This window comes from Apodemus sylvaticus, chromosome 5 (genome assembly GCF_947179515.1).
Source record: "Apodemus sylvaticus chromosome 5, mApoSyl1.1, whole genome shotgun sequence".
In the NCBI taxonomy this organism is placed as follows: Eukaryota; Metazoa; Chordata; class Mammalia; order Rodentia; family Muridae; genus Apodemus; species Apodemus sylvaticus.
The window spans coordinates 122,059,984-122,071,641 of record NC_067476.1 but is presented as its reverse complement, the minus strand read 5'-3'; positions in this window follow the sequence as shown (position 1 = coordinate 122,071,641).

Sequence of the window (11,658 nt, the reverse complement as noted above, 5' to 3'; positions counted from 1 at the left end):
ATTTATAACCTTCAGCATTTAATCTCACTGCTACCTTTATACTCTCTCTCTCTCTCTCTCTCTCTCTCTCTCTCTCTCTCACACACACACACACACACACACACACACACACAACCCCCCCCACATTCTTCTCTAAACCTATGTTGTTTTACATGGTGTGAACAGTAATACTTGAAAATCTCTGCATTGTTCAGGGTTTAGCCATGGAATCAGGGTCATTACAAATTGTGTACAAAGATTAAACTTGTAGTCACTTGTGACATCTCTTTAAGTCTGTTGTTTGTGTAGCTGGCATGGGGCTGCAGTTTTCAGAGTGGCCAGTGTTTGGTGAAGTCAGAAAGCCAGAGTAGATGATATCAAGGACCAGCAGGAGACCAAAAGATATGCTAGAACCTGTCAACCTCATTGCCTCTGATACTGGTTTGGTGAATATTTCACAGGAGTTATGGAGTATCTTATGTACATCTCATTGTCATATACTAAATCTATACCAAAGGTGGGAGACATAGACCTTTAAAGGGTTCTTGAGGACAGGACAATTGCATACCCAGGTGCTGTCACACATAAATGTGAACAAGATGAATGTCGACAGAGTATATGTGTGTTAAAGCATCTTACTAGGACATTCAAGAATAATGATGAGGCTAAGGACTCACAACTACCCTCTAGCTCTGTAAAACAGTCTCGTATCCATCATAACTAAAAACATACACAGATCTGAACCATGCTGGGGCATCTCAAAATTATCACACCTACCTTCAGGAATGTATAGTGGCTCTTCTTCCAAGGTGAAGTTTCATAACAATCCCACTAAGAATTCAGACTGGGAATGGTAAAACAGTGATCCAAGGGTGAAAGGTAGATGAGCAGATTCAAAATCAGACTCACAACTTTACCAATTAGCTACATTTACACTTCTTACATCAAGATGCATCGTGCCTCTGTTTCCATATCCATTCTTTCATATTTCTCTGTGAAATGGAGAAAACATACCTATAGCTGTGGTCAAATGCACATGGACAAACTTCATATAAAGATCAAGAAGAGAGTATTCTTAAAGTCTCTGTGTTTGGGATATTTGAACATTGAATAAATTTTCTTCTTCTAGAGATTTGTAATTAGACCAAGTTATGATTATCTTTCCTCATAATACTTATATTGATTGTTTTAGAATATTTTTAAAGACTACCAATTCATAGCTCAGGTTCTCTGTCAGGTAATATAATTGCAAATCAAATCCATATAATATACATTATAGACAACATGCACACAAAGATGGATGGGTAAGGAAGAAGGCCTGGATCTGGAATGGGTTTCTGGAGGAGGGATAGATAGATGAAAGTATGTTGTATGAAACTCTCAAAGGATATACTTTTTATTAAGCATAAAAATATTATTACCCACCCCTATACACCAAGAAATAAACCCTGGAAAACATGGCATTATTGAGGAAGGACTAGGATAAGAATCCAATTATTAATAAAAAAAAATACTCTAATTCTCCCAAAAGATGCACATTGTCAAAGAAACAAGATCCATGGAAATGGAAAGCTGTTGATCTTCATTTATGTTTATATTCCATAATACTTATATTTCATTATGAATATTAGATTCAACTGAGTTTAATCTATTTTGTTTATCAAAGTTGTTACCCACATCAATCTTCTCTCTAATGGAAGGTATAATGAGTTGAAAAACCATCTACCCCCACTGTTCAATAGTAAAAATGAGAGGCTACGGATTTATGGCTGCCCTCTAGCTCTGCAAGGTAGAAGAATTATCTTAAAGGCTATTGTAACCAGAAATGCAAACAGGAGTTCTGAGAAAGGCATACCAGTCTAGCCATACTGAAACATCATGGAGTCATCTTATCCATGTTTAAGATTGCAAACTTCTCCCCTTGGATTGGTGGGTATGTGACTACAACAGAATTGATGCTCTGTGACTTATAAAACAAGGACATAAAAGAGAATCTGATGCTTTTGCCATGTTTTCTCTCTCTATGGAAATTAAGGCACCATTTTTTATTATATATTTTTATTTTCTATATTATTTGTTTACATTCCAAATGATTTCCCCTTTCCCAGTTCCCGCCCCCCATGTGTCCCATAAACCTTCTCTTCACCCATTCTCCGATCACCTCTTTCCTTTTTCTCTGTCCTGATACTCCCCTCCAATGCTAGATCAAGCCTTTCCAGGATCAGGACCCTCTCCTTACTTCATTATGGGAGTCATTTGTTATGCTAATTGTGCCTTGGGTATTCAGAGCTTCTGGACTAATTAATATCCACTTATCAGAGATTGCATTCCATGTGTATTCTTTTGTGATTGGATTACCTCACTTAGGATGACATTTTCCAGATCCAATCATTTGCCTAAAATTTCATGAATTCATTGTTTTTAATTGCTGAGTAGTGTTCCATTGTGTAAATATACCAATTTTCTGTATCCATTCTTCCATTGAGGGACATCTGGGTTCTTTCCAGCTTCTGGCTATTATAAATAAGGCTGCTATGAACATAATGGAGCATGTGTCTTTATTGCATGCCGGGGAATCCTTTGGGTATATGCCCAGGAGAGGTATAGCAGGGTTCTCCGGAAGTGTTATGTCCAGTTTTCTGAGGAACCACCAGACTGATTTCCAAAGTGGTTGTACCATCTTACAATCCCACCAGCAGTGGAGGAGTGTTCCTCTTTCTCCACATCCTCACCAACACCTGCTGTCTCCTGAGTTTTTAACCTTAGCCATTCTGACTGGTGTGAGGTGAAATCTCAGGATGTTTTGATTTGCATTTCCCTAATGACTAATGATGTTGAGCATTTCTTAAGGTGCTTCTCGGCCATCCGAATTTCTTCAGGTGAAAATTCTTTGTTTAGATCTGTACCCCATTTTTAATAGGGTTATTTGGTTCCCTGAGGTCTAACTTCTTGAGTTCTTTGTATATATTGGATATTAGCCCTCTATCAGATGTAGGGTTGGTGAAGATTTTTTTCCCAATGTTGGCTGCCGTTGTGAATTGATCCATTCTTATCTCCTTGTACTAAACACAACTCCAAGTGGATCAAGGACCTCCACTTAAAACCAGACACACTGAAACTAATAGAAAAGAAACTGGGGAAAACCCTTGAGAACATTGACACGGGAAAAAGTTCCTGAACAGAACTCCAATAGCTTATGCTCTAAGATCAAGAATTGACAAATGGAACCTCATAAAATTACAAAGTTTCTGTAAGGCAAAGGACACTGTCAAATTAAGGCACCTTGAGATCGTCACAGTATATGATAATAGGAAGCTTCTTGAGGCTGAAAACTGAAGAGACAACATCAAGAAACTATGTATTTGTGATACAATGCTTAAAAGAACTATAATAGCTCCAGGGCACCAGATGCAAGACACAGATATCTGTATGGATGCATTTCCAACCTTGCACTGCCTAGTGGACAGTGCCGAATGACAGCTTTATAAAGAGCCTGAAGTTTCAAATTGTGACAAAACTGAGGTGTCCACAGAATATATTCTGTCTGAATTCTTAAGCCACAAGGTCTACAGAAATGAACTATTATATAATACCTACAAAAAGCATATGGATTTTGAGAAAATATGGGGCCATATGTCCAACAAAATGAGGGGTTATGCAAAATAGTATAAATGAAATACATATTAGTATAAGTGGAATATAGTAGCCGCTTCAGTTGTACTGATATTTATAGTAAGAAAAATAATAGAATTTCAATCAGCAACTGGTTCAGTCATGCAATTTATATCATTTACCCTTAAAAATGAGAATGACACTGCTTTTCCCTGTTTTTTAGAAGTGCAAGGAAATAAACTGTACAGGTTGTCTATAGTACTGGGTAAGAGAGAAAGAGACTGGTATTGTAGAGTCTTAGGATTTGCATAAAAGAGAAAGAAAGGGTCTTAAAATGACTACGAAGGATAACTAGCATGTGGTTAATACTTACCTTGCTGTCAGTCACTATGCTAAGGATTTTAAAGAAGGATTTATCTTAATAGGCAATGAAATTGAATGCTTGGATAGGCATGTAAATGAGCCCGATAGCAACTTGAATTAGGTAGCTTTTTGAAAGGGATGGGGAGAGACATGTTCAAGTTTACTTTCCCTTTGTCATGGGTTTTGGAAACTATTTTAAATACTGCTGAATAGAAATGCTCAAGAAGGTCATCACAATCCCCATAAGTAGGAACATGGACATGAGTATAACAAAAATAGCAATGTAGGTTTCAAATTAAGCACAAGCGCTTCAAATCACAGATGATCTATTTGGCCCAAAAGCCATCACTCATGATCTTCCTTTTATTTTAAGCTGACATTCTCAATAACTTTGAATAGCACTGGAAGAGAATGCAATAAAGACCCAGCCTGCAGGCCTACTTTAGAAATTATTATTAATATTCCATGATGCAACATTCATTGTGAGTCACTCATAATAATTCTCAGGGCCAGAATAAAATTAAGTTCTTTTTTTCTCATTTACTAGAGTAACCTTCCTAAATTAAAGCAGATGCAAATCATGGCCTGCCCACACTTATTCTCATTCTGCTACCAGATATTTATCTGACAAATCAAAGCCTTCTTAAGAAATGGCATTCACTGTAAGATAAAATCTGGGAAGATGGAAAAAGGAAATTTATCTCTGTAATATATTCAGGTTATATTTTTACCTTTCCAATAATTATGGTCTCCATTCTCTTCTCTTCCATCATCGCTTATGTTGGATTTCTGAGGTGTCATTTGGATTTGGATTAAGTTGTGAAGGCAAAAGGTGTCCTATTTAACAACTAGCCACAGCCTTTAGTTAGAAAAGGAGTGGCCACTAGTATACCCGGTACCATTATGTGATAGACACTGTGATACCCCTACATGTACCCAAGTCTTCCTTCCATCTGTATAACATAATTTTAAAATATTTACTGAACAATTATTCATCCCAATTTTGAAAAGAGATCTTGTTTGCCTATTACCAATCCTGCTGGCCTTTTATTATTTCTGCTCTCATAGCAGGTATGCTCCTCCTCCTTATAACATATTATAGAAAGGATGTATCATCCATGCTTTCTTGAATCCATGTAGACACAGGTGACCAGGTGAAGGCAATAGGTTACAGGGTTCTCAGAAGTTGGAAGGAGCTTGAGTCCCCAATAGCATCCCTGACTAGTTGGCTCTATTAGGCCACTCATTTCTACCTCCTGATGTCCTTAAGCTGCTTTCAGGCAATTTAAGGTGTTTCTGGCCTGATGTGTTTTAAATGGTTCAATGTCGCTATGAAAGTAGGAAAAAAGATGTTCAATCCATGTTCACCAAACTAAAATCATAGCTGTTTCTCACATTTCTACTGTCCTTATAGGACTTCAGGAACTATCAGACAGAAGACTGTTCTTGCTCTTCTCACAGCATTGTCTTCTCCCTGGAGCCATCTTCACTTGACCAGAAAACTTCAACCAGCATGTGGACATCTAACCAGAATAATTTCAATCGAAATCTCAGTTAGCACACTATGGGAAGATTGTTATGCTGGGTGGCAAAAAAAGGATACAGAAGCAAGTGGTATTCCAAGGAAGTTTGAAGTCATCATGATGTCTGGGTAAGGGAGGAATAGGATGTGGTAAAAGTACAGAATTCAGTCAGATCAGTTTTCATTCTATGTCTATAATCTTTCTGCTATTAGGCATTTTTTAAAAAGCCCAATACATTCAGTTTTCACAAAAGTTGACACCTACATTACTGTGTATTGTAAGGATTAAGGTATGTTATTGTTCTGGTACCCAACATGCAGTGTCCTTGTCAGGTGGCAGCTATTCCTTTACAAGAATCTAATAGCATTTTCTGTCTGAGAAGTTAATTCTGCCACAGTTCAAGATGCAGTCTCCTCCTACCTATTCCTCCTGAAGCTCCTGAGATCTTCTTTGGGGCTCACTCTTCTTCTTGGCCCTCACTATTTTGTTGCCATTTGTTGTAGGAATTAGACATTTTCACAATATTTTTGCCCCAACCCTCATTTCTCTTTGATATAGGCCTAGTAGCTAACACTCAGCACTCCCAGTATAATCTCCCTGTGAACTACAGAAACAAAAAAAAAATGAAAGAAAAGTTTTTGCACATACACACACGTGTACATCCTCCTGATCTTCATCACCTTCACCCTGCTCGAAGGGAAGCACCTCCAAACTCCTGGTATTCCAACTGAAGCATAGGCCTGAGCAGAAATGCCTTCCATGGCCCCATTCCTTCACTGTCAACTGTGTTGACTGAAGTATTTCACTTTGCCTCTAGGCAATATCGAACTGGTTCAGTTTCTATGCATCATTTAATGACACAGCATGCGTTGTATCCCTTGTCACAGAGTTGACCCCAAATGTAGCTCTTAACTCAACTTGGAGCAAAGGCCAAGTCATACTAGAATAACTTATCTGAATTTTCTAGAAAGTAAAGAAAACTTTGTAAAGATAATCCTGTAAGCTACAACTGACTTGGAGTCATGAACATAAAGTATGTGAGCTGTGAGTGCGAGCAAAAAATGTTTGCAGCCTCAACAGTCAGATAATTTGGTCTAAAAATTGGTAAGTACTAGGGAAACTTTCATGTTATTGATTTTCACATGTGAGTTGTTTCAGGGCCTCTACCTCCTCTCTGCACATACACACAGATATAAGATACAGGCTTTCTTTCCTATCCCTTGCTCCATAGTGTTCTCTGAAACATTGTCACTCCATCAGGTTCCAATTTTCAAAACAGCTTTCTACAGGCCATGGGATATAAGCATTGTTCTTTAGAGATGGCTCTCATTTAATTAATAAATAGTTGTGTTTAAAAGGGTCTCAACTTGCTAAACATATCCAAGGAAGATCAAGTGTTTGCCACACAAGCAATAAAATAAATAGATTGAACAAGAAGAAAACAACTCTGGAACTCTCACGGTTCTATTATTAACTACCAATCTACATATTTTCCCCCAATTAATGCCTAGAATAGGATCTGAGTCTGTTGAAACCTAATTACTGGCTTATCGCTTTGTCGATTAGAAGTCCTACAACAGTTGCTGTGTCTGGTTCATTTGTGGATGCTCTGCCACTTACTACCCAGTCGGATGCCAGTCACCACTGGTCGCCAGAAGCCCCTGCAGTGGCTAGGACTATATGCGGAAATGTAAGCCACTCATTGTGTCAGTCTGCAGAGAAATGCGTTGTTATTCGTTCCTTATTTACTGAAGATGAAGTATCTCTGGCACTGGGCATTCCTGGGCACTAATCCTGCCCATGCATAATGAACTACTAGAATTTTCTTCAATACTCAGTGACTGTCATTTCATTAGAGGAATGAGCATATAAATAAGCAAGCAAAGCCTTTTCCTCCTTCCATTCCCCACTATCCTGGGACTAGATCATATACATATTATTAGCTTATTGGCCCAGAGCAGAAACTGGCTGGCCTCCAGTGTAAGAAAATGAATATTGGCTTGAGTGTTCCGAAACTGCAGTTAACTTACTGCAGGAGTAAGTCCAGATGATCTTCCCTGGAAGTATGTATTAGGAATTATATTCATAGTGCTCATACAAGATTTTTTTAATGTCTATGTTTTACTATGCATTTGTCACTAGGAGGTCTTGAAATCTGCTATTTTAGCTTTCTCCAACTTCCTTAGCATCCAAGATAACTGACATAGTCGTTTCTTGCCTACTTCAATGAGAAAATTAAAACTGATAGGAAGCAGAGTTCATGTATTTCTGCACACACCTTGATGATATCCTAGTTCTATTTCGCCCTCCCCCTCATCAATTTGGATTTATCTATATATCTCCTTATTTACTAAACTGTTAACTTTATTATGAAGTCACAGGTATGAACAGAGATAAGTTCAAAATATATGTAGATAGTATGAGAGGTGTCCGGGTGATGATGAAGATTATCTTGACATATCTAGTACAGAGCACTGTACACAGTCTGAGTCCTGGCTACTTTTCAGAGGGATTTCTTGACAGCTCCTTCATATTTTGATCACAGTGGACCGCCTTCTCTACAGTGAGCAGGGCTGTTCATTGTTGAAATTGCTATGGATTTATTTTTTAATATATTTGGGAATTCTTGCTATTGCTGTATTCAATCCTATTGTTTCTATAGTACCTATTCTGTACGAGCACCTTTGAGAAGTGTTCTATAATCTCGAAGAGCCATTAAAGTCATCTGTGGTCTGCGTTATGCTTTCAGTTAGTTGATCCATTCCAAAGCATTTTTGATACATGTGTCTATATCTATACTATCTGTCTATCTATACCTATCTATACCGATCTATCTATCTATCTATCTATCTATCTATCTATCTATCTATCTTCCTATCATGTTATAATATTTATAATAATGGCTTAATCATGTTGATATTTCCCTTGAAGTATGATCCATTAAGATCAAAGTCTACTCTTTTACATTCTTGAGATTCATGCCACTATGGTTAATACTATGAGATAAAGCCTAGAGACATAGTCTGTGAACAAGTAAGTGGATGTGTGCTTTGAAACACCTGCCTTTTTGATCACAGATAGATGTGCTTGGAAAACTTGCTTAATCCTTTAGGAGTTTGAATTTTCTCTTTTATTTGTGAGAGATTCCCAAGCAATGCCGCTTGTTTTCCATCTCACTTTCTGAGAACCCAACAAAAAGAGATTTGATCCTGAATTTATACATGAAAACTTTGTTCAAAAAGAAGGTGGTCTCTCTGATAAGGTCATCGGGGAGGCTTTCTGAGAAAAGTTGGGGGATCAAATTCCTTTGAAGGGTTTCACATTCATCTTCGGGTAGCTTAGCAAGAATCTGCATAAAGATAGGAGAAGAGATTAGTTTTTTGTAGTCTTGGGACCTTTTTAATACTATAAGACTTAAAAGTTATCTTAAAATTTATTAATTTAACCTACTTCACTTCAAATAGAGAAACAGAAAGCCCTTGATCTGCAATTTTTGTGAATGCTTTTACAGAAAGTTATAGAAAATATGCTATTATCAGCAACAACCCAGAAAGGCATGGTCCCTAGCAACAGGGAAAATGAGGTGACACTATCATAAATGCTGCCTTCACAGGCTGTAATTTTTAAAGTTTATTTTGAAGGGATGATGAGAACAAAGGAAAAGAAGCAGTGAGAAGAGCTGCAGTGTTTACTCACTTAAAAAAATTACAGTGTCTATCCAGAGACGAGCATAGGTATTTTATCAAAGAAAATGTATTCATTTAGCAAAAAATGTGCTTCTATAGAGAAGTATAGATTTTTCTTACCAACGGACTTTTAAAAGGACTGCTTCTGAGAGCACAGTGTACAATTCAGTAATGTCAGTCATGGGGACACAGAATTATTGCCATGTGTGGTCAAGAGCATTCTGACTATAATCATAGTTATTATTTACAGACCTGCACAGGCAAGCAAGCAACGATGGTATCTCTTTGCAAACTTCTTTGTAGAGAGTACCTGGAATAAAACTCCTTTGCATGGTTGGTGGTATTTATATTTCATATAACCTTAAATATCATGTCTTTGCTTCTGGACTGATTGCTGAGGGGATTTTTACAATGAAAGAAATATTTAATGAACTTGAATTTTATTTTCAGTATCATGGATGAGCAACTTCTTTTTTTTTTCTGGTCACAACACAGAACCTAGTGGGAAGTAGCACTTACCTTAAATTGCTAGTAAGAAGGGAGGCAATGACCTAGTTTTCAGTATACTTTATAATTCTCAAGGCTTATTCTGGTTGGTGTGGCTGGGAGGTGGATTCTAAAATAGCTAGTGTTTCTGTGAGTTGTGTTTACAATAAAATCCCTTTACATGATGTAGGGCTAACTTCTGAGTTATGGACAAGTTGTTCTAGAGAGGCAGGTTAATGAAGTTCCAAGTACATAAAATGAAGTGAACTAGAAGTTCAGAAGATCGAAGTATTGATTTGCACACCCTTATGGAGAATGAATAAGGATGAATAACAATGAGCATATCATGATTCAGGTTTTCAGGGGACTTTAACATAATCTATCCTCTTAACCAAGGTGAATGGCAGGCCTATTATGGCCCACTGATTTATTTAGTAAGCAGAAAGAATTGCTCTATAGAAAGAAGAGCTTTAATTCTTACTTTCTTAATATCTGGTGTGAATTCCATACTTAAACCATTGGTTCTCAGTGGGACAAAGGTCTGGGTAACCTCCCTAATCCAACGTATTTGCAAAGCTGAAACACCATCCTCTGAGTTCCCCATGCAGCTCTTTCTCATTGGTAGAGTCAGCTTAGACAGTTACTTGGACAGTGTGTTGATTGCCACAATAATGTTTTGCAATTTCCTGTTACCACATGCTTACCATCTGAATAGCACTCATTCTTTGACAAAGAATAATACTTATAGTAGCATCCACTAAAACATCAACATGGCAACCACCCCTGTTCCTGTTCGGGACAACAGGAGAATCTACTGCTTGAGCATTATAGGCCTTTGACATTGTGCTGATGATAAACATTGAGTTGTTCTACATTGTTTGATGACTGCAATATTCTTGGGGATAACCTCACAACCTTAACTGAACAACTTTTCTAGAGCACCCCCTTTTCTAGTTTCCTTATGTGTTCATGCAAGGAAACACTCTAAAATTACTGTGCTACAGAACAATGGACTCAGCATGAGAGTCATAGCATTCCTGAGGTATCCCTATCCGTGCTTTTGGGGTCTTTCCAACCTGGATTCTCTGAGTTTTAAGATGGTGTTACCTAGGTTGTATCATGAGAAGCTTATGGCTAGAAAAAAACATCATTAGAAACATGTCTCTGACCTTCATTTTGGGCCCTAAGATACTGTTGCTGGGAGACAAAGCATATGTGATTTACTCTGTGATAAAGTGGACTATTGCTGCCAAAACCCAGACAACATGATGATGTGAAGTTGGTGCAAGCGTTTAGCAATTTCTACGCTTAGCTTTTAATTAGGGATTTCAAAACTTTAGGTTGCAACAGAACACTGGCACAAATTACTAAGAGAATTTCAAGTGCTTCAGATTGTGAGGGGTTTTCAGATGACCTTTGATCCTTGATAGAGGACTCTAGTCCAGTTTCAGAAGAGAGATGAAGGGAATATATTATCAGCAGAGAGAAAGAAACACACACACACACACACACACACACACACAGAGAGAGAGAGAGAGAGAGAGAGAGAGAGAGAGAGAGAGAATATACATGCTGGGCATGGAAGAAACTGATAATGTGGGTGTGTTAGCCTATGTGTATGTGTGCCTGTGGAAGTCAGAGATCAACATCAGATGTCTTCCTCAGCTGCATCTAGCTTATTATTCTGAAATAGTGTCTCTCCTAGAATCTGGAGTCCATTGATTCCATCTGACTAATGAATTCTCATGATCCTCCTGCCTCTGTTCCACTTGTAATTTTCTATCCAACAGTGTCATGAAACTTAAATCCCATCACATCTGGCTTTTACATGGGTGTTGCAGGTGTAAAGACAGTTTCTCCTGCATATTCAGCCGTCTCTTTTCTGACTGAGTCATCTTTGAAGCCCCTGGAAGAAGAAAGTTTTCTCTTTCCTGCTTCTCTATCGGTCTTTAAATTTCGTTATTTTGAGAAACTGGATACTGGTTTTCTTAAACTATTATGTATTGCTA